At 41.9% G+C, this 14,303-nt stretch overlaps 1 long non-coding RNA gene across 6 annotated transcripts in view; it reads right to left on the minus strand.

Moving 5' to 3' along the window:
* Positions 1 to 14,303, minus strand: part of LOC108581646 — a 441,215-nt gene that overhangs the window by 317,434 nt on the left and 109,478 nt on the right. For 5 of the 6 annotated variants that reach the window (XR_004178269.1, XR_004178266.1, XR_004178268.1 and 2 more), the window contains one exon: positions 4,555 to 4,639. The exons of the other annotated variant lie outside the window; for it this stretch is intronic. This is a non-coding gene — a long non-coding RNA (uncharacterized LOC108581646). The remainder of the gene's footprint in view (positions 1 to 4,554; positions 4,640 to 14,303) is intronic. 6 annotated transcript variants of the gene reach the window in all.

The following is a 14,303-nucleotide window of genomic DNA, read 5'->3' on the forward strand; positions in this document are numbered from 1 at the left end:
GAAGAGGGTATACCCTTTTTAATGTTATAGGCAGGAATCAAAAGAGACAAAAGTGGGATCTGATATGTTTATGGTTATGGTGGAGATAAAATTATGGAAGTCTTCAATGGCTTCAATATTCTCTGTGGAAATGTGAATTACAATGACAGTAAGAAAACTTTTCCCATCTATCAGATAGGTAGAGATAAAAAAAAAAAAAAAAAAAAAAAAAAAAGAGTAGGCCAGGCACAGTGGCTCACGTCTGTAATCCCAGCACTTTGGGAGGCTGAGGCCGGTGGATCACTTGAGGTCAGGAGTTCGAGACCAGCCTGACCAATATGGTGAAACCCTGTCTCTACTAAAAATACAAAAATTAGGTGGATGTGGTGGCCTGTGCCTGTAGTCCCAGCTACTTGGGAGGCTGAGACAGGAGAATTGCTTGAATCTGGGAGGAAGAGGTTACAGTGAGCCAAGACTGCACCACCACTGCACTCCAGCCTGGGAGACAGAGCAAGACTCCATCTCAAAACAAACACACAAACAAACCAAAAATGGGTAGCATGCTGTGGTGGCAAGCCTGAAGATACAGGTAGTCCTGTACACTGCTGGAGGGAGTACAATCTCTGTGGAGAGGAATCCAACAATATCTATTAAAACAGCAAGTGACACACCATTTTATACATCCATAATACTTCTAGGAATTTATTTTATAAATATATCAACACATATGCAAAATGATGTAGGTTTCAATGTATTCACTATTGCATAATTTATACTAGCAAAATACTGGAAGTGACCATCAATAACAGACTGGCTAAATAAAAAATGCATCCATATAATGGAATATAATAACATCATCTACAAAAATAAAAATTCTATGTAATGAAGTCAATTTCTTTCTGATGTGTGGTTAAGTAAAAACAAAAATCAAAGTGCTACCATATATGTAACAGAAAAGAGAGAGAGGAGAGAATATGCATATGTAATATTTGCTTTTATACATATATAAATTGTCTCTGGAAACATACAACTGAAAATATTGGTGGCCCATTGGAAGGAGAACTGGAATTATGAAGAAATAAGGTAGAATGTTGATTTTCAGACCTTTTGAATTTTGAACAATTTGAATGTATAGCTTAGACCTAAATAAACGAAACTGTGTTTAAATGATGTTGGAGAAAAAAACGTGCATATATGTATTTTGAGTCCTGGTAGTCCACTGAGGTGGAAGACAGGGATGATAGAAGAGGAGGAGAGGAGATGACGCATTTGTCACTGAGGAGATGGAGAGAGCAATCCTACTGGATACAGAATTATAGGGGAAATGCTGGGCAATGTTGAAAGCCCAGCTGAGGGTAGTGAAGGTGAATTTACAGTGGAAATAACCTGTTTGGTCATATGATGATTCTCTTTCCCTCTTTCTTTCTCTTCCTCTCCTTTTCTCTTTCTCTTCTTTCTTCCTTCTCTTTCTCTCTTCTTTCTTTATTTCCTTCTTTCTCTCTTCCTTCCTTTCTTTTATTTCTTCTTTCTTTTCCTTCCTTCCTTTCCTTTCTTCCTTCCTTCCTTCCTTCCCTCCCTCCCTCCCTCTCCCCTCCCTCTCTCTCTCTCTCTCTCTCACTGTCTTCCTTCCTTCCTCCCTCCCTCCCTCCCTCCTCCCTCCTTCCTTCCTTCCTTCCCTTCCTTCCTTCCTTCCTTCCTTCCTTCCTTCCTTCCTTCCTTCCCGCTTTCCAGCAATGTTTGACTGTTTAATTATAGGCACAATGACAGTATATTGCTGGGCCTCTCTAGAGGGTGCATTTTCTGGGCAGGTGGGAAGAAAGAAAAAAATGGGGAAGGGTATTTATAAATCGTGAATGTGATAAGTTAGATACATGACATGTGAAGGTGACAGAAAGAAAGTGAAGGAATTGAATTATTCAGGTTGCAATGAGGTCCAAAAGAGTTGTAGAGAGGCTCTTGAGCAGGTGAGCTATAAGGAGAAAGTTACTTTTTCAGTTCCTTGAATGAGAAAAGGATAGTTTTCCTGTTGCAGGATGTTATTAATGGGAAATGGTCAGATGAAGAATAAGGCAAAGAGAGATGGGGATAGGACACGTGGGAGTCATGAGGGTGCAGCCCAGAAAGGGTTACAGAATACAGAAAGAATGGGCTTCTCTGGATCATGACCAAGGCATGGCTGACTTTGTCTACAAACAATCAAGTGTAGGCTCTGTAGGGAAATGTTGGTAAGGCTTTGTGCTTGAGATAACTGCAGTCCAATGGCTCAACTTGGAGAGGAGAGGGTTACAAGAAGATTTCTTAAACTGTATTGAAAATGGAAAGAGGGTCCTTAGTCATATAAAGAATGGCAACTCTATGGTCAAAATAATTTCACTATCAAGAAAAAAACACTGGCCTTTGTTCATTTGTGAAAGGAAGCTCCACAAAGGGACTCCCATGAGACCAGTTACATGATAACCACTATCAAACTAACAATTCTAAAACTGATTTGACCCTGAAATTCCCAAACTCACATGCTTCCAGTGGCTCTAGACTACCCACAGAATAAACTCCAAACTCTAAAGAACGTGGTAAGAAAACTTCTACCCTTGCGCCAGCCTGCTCTATCCAGGCTGAACAACTTTGATATCCCATTTACATTCATATAGATGCATTCATAGGGCCCAGAATATTCATTATTATACCTGCTTCCACACTTTTTCTCAAGTCACTGGCTCACTTGAAATAATCTTCCTCCCTTCTATCTAAAGGCAACATTTCCAAAGCCCATGCCAAGCCCCACCTTCCCCTCCAGAGCCATCTGTCCAGAAACTTACAAAGCTGAAGAACACAAAAAGCAGCCCAACTTCCAAAAATGGTTCCAGTTCTGTTGGCCAGAAGCCTAGGGAGCAAACTTCGTTCATTCATTTGCATTGAAGGGAAAGCAAGCACTGGACTCAGGTCTCCCCAGAGGGTTGTAGGCAAGAGAAGTGCCTTTCCATTTTTCAGGGGAGCAATTTCAAGTCCTTGAAGATCAAGTTTAAGTCATTTCCTGACCCTACACCAATACTGTTTCTCCACAACTCCAGCCAGGTTCAACTCCTCTGGAAGTCTCAAATGTAGTTTCTGAGTTAATAATTCCTTCCAGCTTTGATGTCTTTATTTGAAAGTTCCAGAAGAACAGAGTGTTTTTTAAAGGAAATGGAAGAAGTCATGCTCAAGGGGGGCATTATGGTAGACAGAAAAGAGCTGTAACTTTCAAAAATGCATCTGGATGAATGAGACTAACTTCCTATGACTAATGTCCCCCAAACATTAAGCTAATGATTAAATTAAAAATGTAAATCCCTGAGATGTCATATGCTGCTGGGCGGACTGATGGAAAGGAGCCTTGCAAACAGTCCCAACATTGTGTGGGGAGCTGGAGAGGAGATGTGAATGAAAACAACAGAGAGCCATATGGTCCTAGCCAATGGTCAACAACCAAAAATTCAAAATCCAAGGACAGAGAAAACTCCGCAGCTATAGAGCAATGTGTTTCTCCTACTCTCTCTTTTATTCTGGCACTTATCCGGATGCGCTAACATGATGGGGGATGGAGCAGAGCTATGTCTCAGGAAGCAAATCTGTAGGCATCTCTCATAGAGCTCTGCTTGGCAAGCTGTGTGACCAGTAGTGAGCTCCACCTACACAGACAATCACCACCCCAGGAAAATGAGTAGGTGCGAGATTTGTGTGAACTTGCAACAGCCATAAAGTTCTGCTCATTGATCCTCTATCTGTCCGTTAGAAATGAGACCAGTCCCCAAAAATCAAGGGGAGCCTGAAGTTGGCAGGATGTCCCAGGAATTCCAGCAAAGACTCAACACAGGACTCCTGTACCTTGGTGGTAACAGTGACTGAGGCAGTTCTGCTTACAGCATAGAGGAGACTTAGCAATCCTGTATCCTCTCAGGGTATGAAAATTGTAATTATTTGATTTTAGGTACCTTTTTTCCAAACTCCCTCTGAGCAAGTAGCTGATTGTGTCCCATTCTCTTCAACATACAGTATCCTCCCTTATCCCTGGGGGATACATTTCTGGATCCCCAGTGGATGCCTGGAACTCCAGATAGTATGGAGCCCTATATACACTATGCTTTTCCTATATATGCCTATGATGAAATTTAATTTATAAATTAGGCACAGTAAGAGATTAACAACAAAAATAATAAAATGGAACACTCATAACAATGTGTTACCATCACTGCTGTTTGCACTTTGAGGCTGCCGTTATTAAGTAAAATAAGGGTCACTTGAACATGAGCACTGCAATGCCATGACAGTTGATCTGATAACTGAGATGGCTACTGAGTGACTAATGGATGGTGAATGAAGACACCATGGATATTCTGCACAAAAGCGTGAGTCACATCACAGGTGGGACTGAGCAAGACAGCACAAGATTTCATCACACCACTCGAAACAGCACACAATTTAAAACTTATGAATTATTTCTGGAATTTTCTATTTAACATTTCAGACCACTGTTGACTACCGGTAACTCAAACCACACAAAGCAAAACTTCGGATAAAAAGAAACTACTGTATTTATACCTGTACAGCAGGGATTCTCAATCCGGCATTGAAGACCTTCTAGACAGTCTGAAAAGCCTCTGACATTGTATGCAATATCTCGCACCTATGAGCATTTCAGGAGAAAAAGGTCATAATTTTTATCCAATTTTCAAAGAGATTTATTAACTAAAATTGGTTTAAAACCATCAGTCTGCTTATGTAGCCAAGAAATGATGGTCTGTCTTACAGAGAATATGAAATATTTTCTACATATGTGAAGAACATTATAGTAGAAACTTATTAGAATCTGTTGCTTTGGTACAGAAACACCCACATTATAAACCCTCTTTTTTAGAGTTAAAGCAATACAATATGCATTCTTCTGCAGGGTATGTAACTTGATCAGAACCCATGCTATCAATATGGGCTCTTTAAAGAGGTATTATTTTTAGTGTGATTAATGAAAACAAAAATGTCCGGACCTACCCAGAAGTCATTCTGATAACTTTATAAACAATATTAAATTACAGACGTTATATGAGATATTACAAGCATGTCATTCAATGCACATATATCTGTATAGTATACTGCATATTATTAATATAGTCATACAATTTTAGAGTTGGAAGAGACCAAGGATGCCTCCCTTTCTGTGCAGAAGTAATTAAGACCTAAGGTTACAGAAAGAGTCCTGCTCCAGAAGAGCCTCATCTTCTGAATTAAGCCCAAGGAAAGAGCTATCAAGGGTCTGAAACTATGGAAAAGCTGGGCCAACTTTCCTGGAAGACAATCTGGCATTTTCTTGGGGGTGGCATGGCTTTGTGTCCTTCCCTCCATTTCCAGAAGGCTGCTCCCACAGGACAATGCTTGAGCAAGCTGTGCTGAGGGTGGCAATTTCTATAAACATGGTTTGTTTTTGTTTTTGCTTTTTGTGTTTTGAAATTTCTACCCTTTCTCTCCAATGACCACTTTCATTTAAAAAATGCTATGCATGAGCTAGCCGGCCAGTCACCTCCTCATAAGGAAGAGCAGAGAGTCCTTGCATTTAGTGGTAGGAGGAGTAAGGTTAGCATGCTTGTCCTTGTTTTCCTTCACCATCTAGGGCTCTGGTGGGAATGGGGAGTCCTGAAATCTTATACAAAGAGAGGTGTTATTCCCAAGGCAGCCACCATCAGCGGTCTCAGCAGAAACCTCAAGCTGATCTTAAAGTTAGGCTGGTCTTTCACATTGACATTTTTTAAGAGTACAGGCCACTTATTTGTAGCATGTCCTTCAACTTCAGTTTGCCTGATGTTTCCTCATGATTAGGTTCAGGTTATGCATCTGAGGCAGGCGTCCTCAGTGCATCACACTGTCTTTCCACCCTCCTGCTCTCTGTCTCAGACCTGAGCTGTGCATCAGGACTACAGAAGGCGATTCTCAGAGACACCAGTAAGACAGTAGTGTGCCAGGCTTCTAACTCACAATGACCAAGTATGAACTTCCTGAGTTGATATCTTTGCCAAGCCACCCCCAGTTCCTCATTCAAGCAGTATGATTTTCAGTTCATTTCGAGTTTCTTGGAGATGGCCTATAGCAAAAGCATTGCAGCCTGGCAGGCAAGAGCAGGCAGGGAGGAGGACTCTGCTGAAGGGGCAGTTGCCTCTGTCCAGAACTTGCACCCTTCTAGGCTGACTGTGGCAGTGATGGAGTGAAGGGTCACCTCACTCTTGTTTTTTCCTGTTCAAGTCCAGCAATCTAAGGTACCTTCGGAATAACCCTCATCAGGGATGGGTAGTCAACACCTACTTGGGTAACTTGTTACTAACCACCGATCACCTAATCATTCCAGGGCTTTTTCCTGAACATTCAGTCCCAATCTATTATTCATCTAGGCAGAGCCAGATGAAGGGACAGAGGAGACCTAGTTGGAAGCATGAGATCAAGATAGCCCTCGGCAAAACTGTGGAGACTAAATAGCTTGTTTTCAACGACCTCTGCTCTTTCCACTTTCTTTCCCCTTTTTCAAAAATAATTTTCTCCCTGGGGCCTAAGGCTCCCAAGCTTTTCTGAGTAAAGAAGATATTCACACTAAAACGCTGGGTGCTTTCTGCATATTCAGAGTACTATGCACAGTTTTTTTAACAGAAGGTCTCTTTTTTATGGTGCCAATATTATCCAAAAATAATAGCTAGAGAATGGTAGAATGTCCAGCAGCAATGGGGGAGCTATTTTGGGCCTTCTAAGCACCCTTCAAATCATTCCAAGGAGACCACATACTGCCTACATGAATCTGAAACTGGTCAGCAAAGCCTTAATAGCTGCACTTGGAGCTGCTGCTCTTTCTAGCAATCCTATGTCCAAGAGAGCTCTCATGAGGAATGAGGAGAAATATTTGCAAAGAGTGTGCTCAAAAGATCACTGGATTAAACACAATCCACTCCACCACTCAATCTGTTTAATATGTTGGTTACTTTATCTCTCAGGACTCCAGTTTCTTCATTTAAAAAATGAGGGGTGGTCTGGCTGGTTGATCATGAAGATCTTTCAGCTCTGAATTGCTGAGATTTTTATATCCAGACCTACTGTGATCGAAGCATTCAAAGAGCTAGAAATCACAAGTAGCATAAAATTTTAAAGTTAATAACTTGTAGAGTTTACTATGTGCTATTCTAAGTACTTAACCTGAATCAACTCATTTGATCCTCATAATAACCTCCGAAGTTGTGGCTCTTACCATCCCCATTTTACAGATGAGGAAACTGAGATGTGGATCACTTAGCTAGGGAACTGCAAAACAAGAATTTGACCACAAACAGTGTAACTGTTCATGTTCTGGACCACTATGTTATGTTACTCTCAAAGTGGGGGAAAAATGTTTGCCACAGAGGAATGAGGTCAGTGGGATGGGGCTGGGGGCAAGAGGAAAGAGGGTTAAGGATGCTGGCGACGAGGGGTGATTCTGCTACCCTAACTGAGGTTCACACACTGTGATGGGAGCTCATGGCAAGAGAGTCAGACCCAGCCTGTCTGAGTGTATGGAATTAGCTCCCTTGCTGACAGATGAAGCCTCAGAAAGCCTGTGGACACCTCTCAGCAGAACTGGCAAGCGGAGAGAGGTTCCTCGTGGCCTGTTGTGTGGTTTGTGCCATCCTGCACCCAGCTCAGCTTCTCCAAGCCAGTCCTGTTTGGGCCAGCTGCTGCCAGGCCAGGATGATTTCAGAATCCAAGGACCTGAGAGTTGTTCTGAATTCCTTTCCCCTGAAACTCCCCAGGCCTGATCACACATAGACACACAGATCTCTAAAAGAACATCCAAGAAGGAAACTCTTTCTCCCCTTTCTGGAATTCTGATGGCAAATAAGCAAAGGTATATGTGTTGTTCTGACTATGCAAGACAGACAAAGACAGATAGACAGACAGAGACAGACAGACAGACAGACAGACGAGAACCGACTCTCAAATAGCATGGAAGCTTGTTTAAAACTTTCAGTTTAAATAAATGCAGATTCTATTCTGGTGTTTGGGAGCCTCTGTTGGTATCTTAAAATCAGTGTTTTAGCTCCACCTAACTTTTACAGTTTTTTTTTTTTTTTTTCCTAGTTACAGTCTGGCATAAAAGTGTCAGTTTGTTATGTGGGTGGGTAATGGTATGCTTTTAATTAAGGAGGTAGAGACTAAATTAAACCACATCAACTGGCTAGTGTTTCTTTAATTTCAGATTGTGGGTCCCTTACCCTAAGCATAAGGAGTTGGGCTAGATCATGATTCCTCTTTAATGGTTATGGCTGAAAAACTCCATCTCGTGACCAGCCTCATAATTGATTAAACACAACTGTGGACTCCCATGATCAGGAAGTGCAATTTTGCTGGTGTCGCTTCAAGTCTAAAATACCTCCAGGGTAATTACAGGCTCAGAGGCAACGCAGAAGGCTTTGAAGTAGGGAAAGAAAAGATTAGGGCATCCAGAGGATCTGTGCCTGTTCATTTGTCCTTCATGGCAAAATCTTTAAAGCCTTTGGGGAAAGATGCCTCTGTCTGGGCATAGGGGGTGGTCCAGGGGCCTGGGAGTCCTGGTCTGGTTGCAGATGTGCAGGGGATGGCTGTGTCCCAGGTCACAGCAAGCTTCAGGGGTCACAGCAGCATCCCCTAAGAAAGGCTGCCTTTTCCTGTTTGCTCCTAATGAAAGTTTCATGCAGCTCTGATTCTCTTTGCCTTGGGTTTGGTATGCCCGACTGGCCACGACTTGCACTGTCCACTTGAGGCATGGAGAAGTGCACTTTGTCTGACCAGCTAAATTATTTACCTTGATAGCAATTATCAAACACTACAAGCCACACTCTAAAGGCCTCTTTGCAGTTCACGCAGAGAGAATATAAACCTTATTCAGAAATGGAGAGAGTGGAGGACTCTTCTTTACTTTTTAATTAATAATAGGTTAGAAGTAAAAACCATTATTAGTGACAGTACATAATAGGAAAGCGAGACCTGCATTGTTAACAGGACTATTTAAGGAAATGTTAATGAATTGAATTTGAAGTTCCTCATAGTCAACCTGGAGACAACTAATGGTTTCGAAGTGGAAAAGCAAAGACTTATTAAATGTTGTATATTTATTGCACTAATAATCAGATTGCCAGAGGCTGGCAGAGATGCAAATATTGGTCCACATCCTGTTTAACCATTAGCTGTGGAAATGCAAGAGATTCACTGGGGGGAAGTTAGCGCATACAAACATTTGCCAATGCCACTGTGATGAATGGTGTGTGGATTAGGACCATAGCTACTCCAATCCCACGAAAGCCCATTTCAGCAGAGGATAGAATCATAACTTAATTTTTTACTGGCACTTCAAGAGAGACGAGGACAATATTTCTGGCAGCTGCCATTTTACATAGTCTGCTGTTTTGCTTTGTATTAGGAAAAAAAAAAGAACACCTTTCTAGTTGCCCAAGTTTTCCAGCTCTCCTAGGAGCAGGTGAAATCACCTCCTGTCCTGGTATGTAAGGAAGAGCACTTTCTAAGGCAGAGGCCCCCCTGAGGCAAAACTGCAAAGATCCTCTAGCACCTTTGTTATAACTTTCCTCAAAGAATGACTCACTTGACTTGGATGGAGCAAACCTCACAGAGTAAAAGCGCATGACCTCTAGAGACGGAGTCAGAATTCTGAACTCAGAATTCTGGATGAGCCACTCCTTCTCTGGATGAATCAGGAAAAGCCATTTCTCTCTCTGGACCATAGTTGCTTCATCTGCAAAATGAGGATCCTAATTCCTGCCTTGAAGGACTAGAACAAGGACCAGTGTTAAATTGTGCCAAATGCCTAATATGGGGCTGTAACATAATAGGTTCTTGTTTCAGGGAACTTGCCTAGATTCAGACCCTAACATGGAGACTAGAGGATTCAGGTATTTGTGACTGGATGAGAAAGTCTTCCCAGGGCATATCTAGACAGGAATAGAGGAAGCTGGTTAAGAAAAGGGGGCCAGTCAGAAAAGCACTTCTTTTCAGATGAAATCTCATGGAAGACAGCTTCAGCTTGATCCCCAGGGCAACTCTAAAGTGTAAGTTATGCCTCTGAGTTGCCAGAAGGCAAGAAACTGGGTGTTCATATTCCTGTGCCTTTTAGTCATCGGTTAAACCCTCCTCAAGGGAACATAAATTCCCAGAACTTTTCAGCTCTTCAAACCATAAGCAAAGCAGGATCTAGCAGTCTGAAGACAGTGCTCTAGAAGAGGAGTTGCAGTTCCTGGCTGCTGGAGGCAAAGCAACAAAAACCCCAAAAGCAACTCATCTGGGTTAACACAAAATGGGTTAAAAAAAAAAAAAAGGAAGAAAAGAAAAAAGAAAAAAGAAAGAAAAAGATCCAAGGACATTTGGGCAGAGTATCACATTATCCACTAGATTGTCTCATACAGCATAGTTATTGTTATAATTACCATCGATTTTATTAACTACCGTGAAGTTACCCCACAACCTCTCTCCAGCAGGCTTTCAACTGAATGTGAAGAGATGGAGGAAAGGGGCCCATCACCTTCTTCCCTGAGCTCACTTCAGCAAGGACATGGTGAGCACTTGCTCTTCCGCGAGTGCTCTTCACCACACCAGGTCTGTGGGGAAGACACACACAAGAAGTGTAGGCTTCATCCCAGTCCACAAAGAGAGAGAGAAATCACCCAACGAAACGTCAAAGAGCTACACAAAGTAGAATCTCATTCTTTGGAGGAAATAGAACAAAAGCAGGAAACAAAGCAGTTCCTGATTCTGCTGTCACTGGTGAAGAAAAATGACGTCAGTGGAGAAGGTATTGAATATAGAATTTGCAGAGAGAATAAATGGAGGCTCCAGGGGAGACGATCTATGGCCAGGTTTAGGGAGCAAAAGAGTGGAACAGCAAAGAGGCACTGGATGAAACATCCCTTTCTCCCCCAGTTCCCCCTAAATGTCAGATTTTTGCCATTAAGAACCTTACATGAAGATGAAAATGTGAAGAAAAATTTTCTTTGGAGCCCATAATTTACAGCTACCAACACTTAGAGGAGATCAAAATTTTTCCACTGCAAGGACCCATAAAAATCAGCTAGTATAAACCTCTTGTTTTATTAATGAAGAAATTAAGGTATAGAGGTTAAACAAGCCACCACAAGCCATAGCAGAACTAAGATTAGAGCCCACATCTTCTCTTTCCTAATTTAATAATCTTTGTATTGTTCCATGTTAAATCTATAAATACGAGATTTACAAGTGCCCAAGAATCGCATCCTTCAACCCCATACACCAAGGGTCAGTAAACTATGGCCCTTAAAGGTCAGACTCTGCTTGCTGCCCATTTTGGTAATAAAGTCTTATTGAAACATAGTCATGTCCTTTTATTTGTGTATTGTTTATGGTTACGTTCACACTACAATGGCAGAGTTGAGTAGTTCTGACAGAGACTGCTTGGGCCACAAAACCTAAAATTACTATCTGAATATTTACCAAAAGGCCTACTGACCCCAGCCATAGACCATTCAGAGGATGACACTACCAAAGGAAAGAACCTTCACCTATCTGTGAAGATAGGATTGGTAATTCAGTCAGGAAGCTGTTTAAATGTCTTGCTGAGTAAACTTGGGAATGAAAGGGAGTGGAATTGGCTGGAAGTTCATGTCACAAACAAGTGTCTGCCCTGTTTTCCCAAGGTCAGCCCACTCTAGGGCAAAGAGGCCTCACACAACACATAGACAATTGGGCCAGGATACCTTTCCAGCCCATCTAAAGCCATGATTCATCAGTGAGACCCTCAAAGCTGTCTTCCATTGCTGTCATTAAACTTCCACTCTGGGGACCTTCCACCTCACATCCTCATGCTGTGTGTTCCAGTCCTCCCTGCAATGCCACCTAAACAAAGGTGTACACATTTTCCTCGCTTCAGCTCTGCCAGGATTATCTCTGTTTTCACTTATGGAATAATCGTATGTATTTAACAATGACAGTCTATAAATCTAATTTTTCCAAGAAGAAAAATCACTGATATTTGTTCTCTGCTCAGGTTGATTCTTGCACAAAGGAAAGTGAATTTCTTCAAACCACATACTTCAAAGAGTTTAAGGAACACGTCACTAAGCATTCAGCCCACATAGAAACAGTCTAATGCTACATAGGAAAAGCTTCAGAAATGCTGTTACTCCTCTAACAGATAAATATGATTCAAAGCACTGACAAATGATTTCATTAACATGGTACCTTTCAGTTGGCCAACGGGGTTGGCTCAGAAGCTGGTTAAAGCCAAACTATTTGCAGGTATCATTCTGATTGTATTGCTACTGGGAAATATTTTATTTGCACAACCTGAGATGATTGTCTCTCCCACATGTAAAGGGAGTTATTCTTTGGGAGCCTGAAAAGACGTATCATCACCAGAATTAATAATATAATAACATATACAATGTAATTAACATATGGAACATAATGATATATTACATGATTTTAAATTTTTAAAATTAGGGGAAATAAACAGATGGTCTGAAGACCACTGCCTATGTCCAGTTGAAACCCAGCTTTCAAAGGAAACACAGCATTTCTCCATCAGCGCCTCAAAAGATGAGGTAAAATCACATCTGACAGCCTCAAGTGAGCCTCAGGTGCTACCTGCTCTCACACATTCAGCATCCCTCTAACAAGAAAGAACACTGTGGTGAGTAGGAAACTAACACTCTAAAGTGGAGAGGGTAAGAAAATGTCCTGCAATATCAGCCAGAAGGGCTCCTCAGAGACCCACACCTACAGCAGTGAGCAGGGGAACCAGCTCCGCTCAGAAATACTGATAAACTGTGATGTGTACAGCTGCTCCCCTGTGGAGACAGGATCGAGGCCTGGAAGTGGCCGATGTTTTTAGAAAATCTTGCCCAGGAGGAATCACTTTTCGAGAGTGTTGGTTACCTGGCTGAGAGGTAGAGGTGGTGGTTGCATGGATAAATATGGCCAGTGTCCCTGATTAGCAGGAATGTCTAAATGCCCATATTGTTCAAGTATGCACATATCTGCATACCACATTTGGACACTTGAATAAGGACAGCCTTAAAGATAATGGAAACAAACTTTTAATAAGCCTAGCATCATTTATACATGCAGCTTGGGCTCCATTCCTTCCTGAGAGCTCTCCTGGGAAGCTGAGCACCTCCTGCACGGATGCTGCCAGAACAAGAAGAGTTTGGAACTGTCCATTAGGACTATTTGTCAGATCCTTTAGCAAATTCTTGGGAAAGACCCCAACATACCAGTCTTTATCTTTTGAGAGTGTATTTGACTTTTGGAATGCTCTGAAAATTGCTCAGAACCAAGCCTAGCAAACAAGGTGAGTAATTGAGTTGGGGAATATCATGTCGGGTTGAAAATGGGATTCAGCTAGGAAGCCATGAGTCCACTTTCCTTTACAGACTCAAATCCTGGTTCTGAGTTCGGGAGCAAAAGACAAATCCTCCACCACACCTTGAGCAATGGCAACCTGGACACAAGTGCATAATATTGAAAGATACACTGAGATGTCACTTGGCTTGAGAAAATATTAATCCCATGACTTGTCAGTGCCACTAGGTATGTGAGAAGAGGACACACAGATGGAGTTTCAAACAACGTAGCCAGCTGTGAATGTCCATATATTTACAAGGCAAGGGAGGTCTGCAAATGCCATGGAGTGTTTTTAGGGGTCATCAAACTACTGCCTGGGGGCCAAATTCATCTCACCAGCCCACTGCCTGTTTTACAAAGTTTTATTGGAGCAGAGCCATGCCCATTTGTTTATGTATTGTCTATGCTGTGTTCGCCCTACAATGGCAGCATTGAGTAGTTGCCACAGAGAACCCATAGCCAGCAAAGAATAAAACATTTACTGTCTTACACTTTACAGGAAAAGTTTATCAACCTAAGTCCTTTGTGATTAAGTCTGTTTTAGACGCTACTTAAAGTAGGGAACATGTGGTAGGTTGTCTTTTTTTTCCAAATTTTCCTCAATGACATTTGACCTTTTTATCTCCATGGAAGGTGATAATAGAATTTGGCATAGACTGTTATTCATCTCCCATGGCTGCTGTAACAAATTGTCACAAACTGTGTGGTTTACAACCATTCACAATTCTGGAGGCCAGCAGTACAAAATCAAGGTGCTGGCAGGGCCTTGCTCTAAAGGCTCTAGAGGAGCATCCTTCCTTGCCTTTTTGGCCTCTAGGGACTGCAAATAACCCTCAGCATTTCTTGCTTATAGACTCATCACTCCAACCTCTGCCTCCACCTTTGCATGGCCTTCTCCCTGTGTGTGTGTATGTCTCTGT

The sequence above is a fragment of the Papio anubis genome, chromosome 14, assembly GCF_008728515.1.
Source record: "Papio anubis isolate 15944 chromosome 14, Panubis1.0, whole genome shotgun sequence".
Taxonomy (NCBI): Eukaryota; Metazoa; Chordata; class Mammalia; order Primates; family Cercopithecidae; genus Papio; species Papio anubis.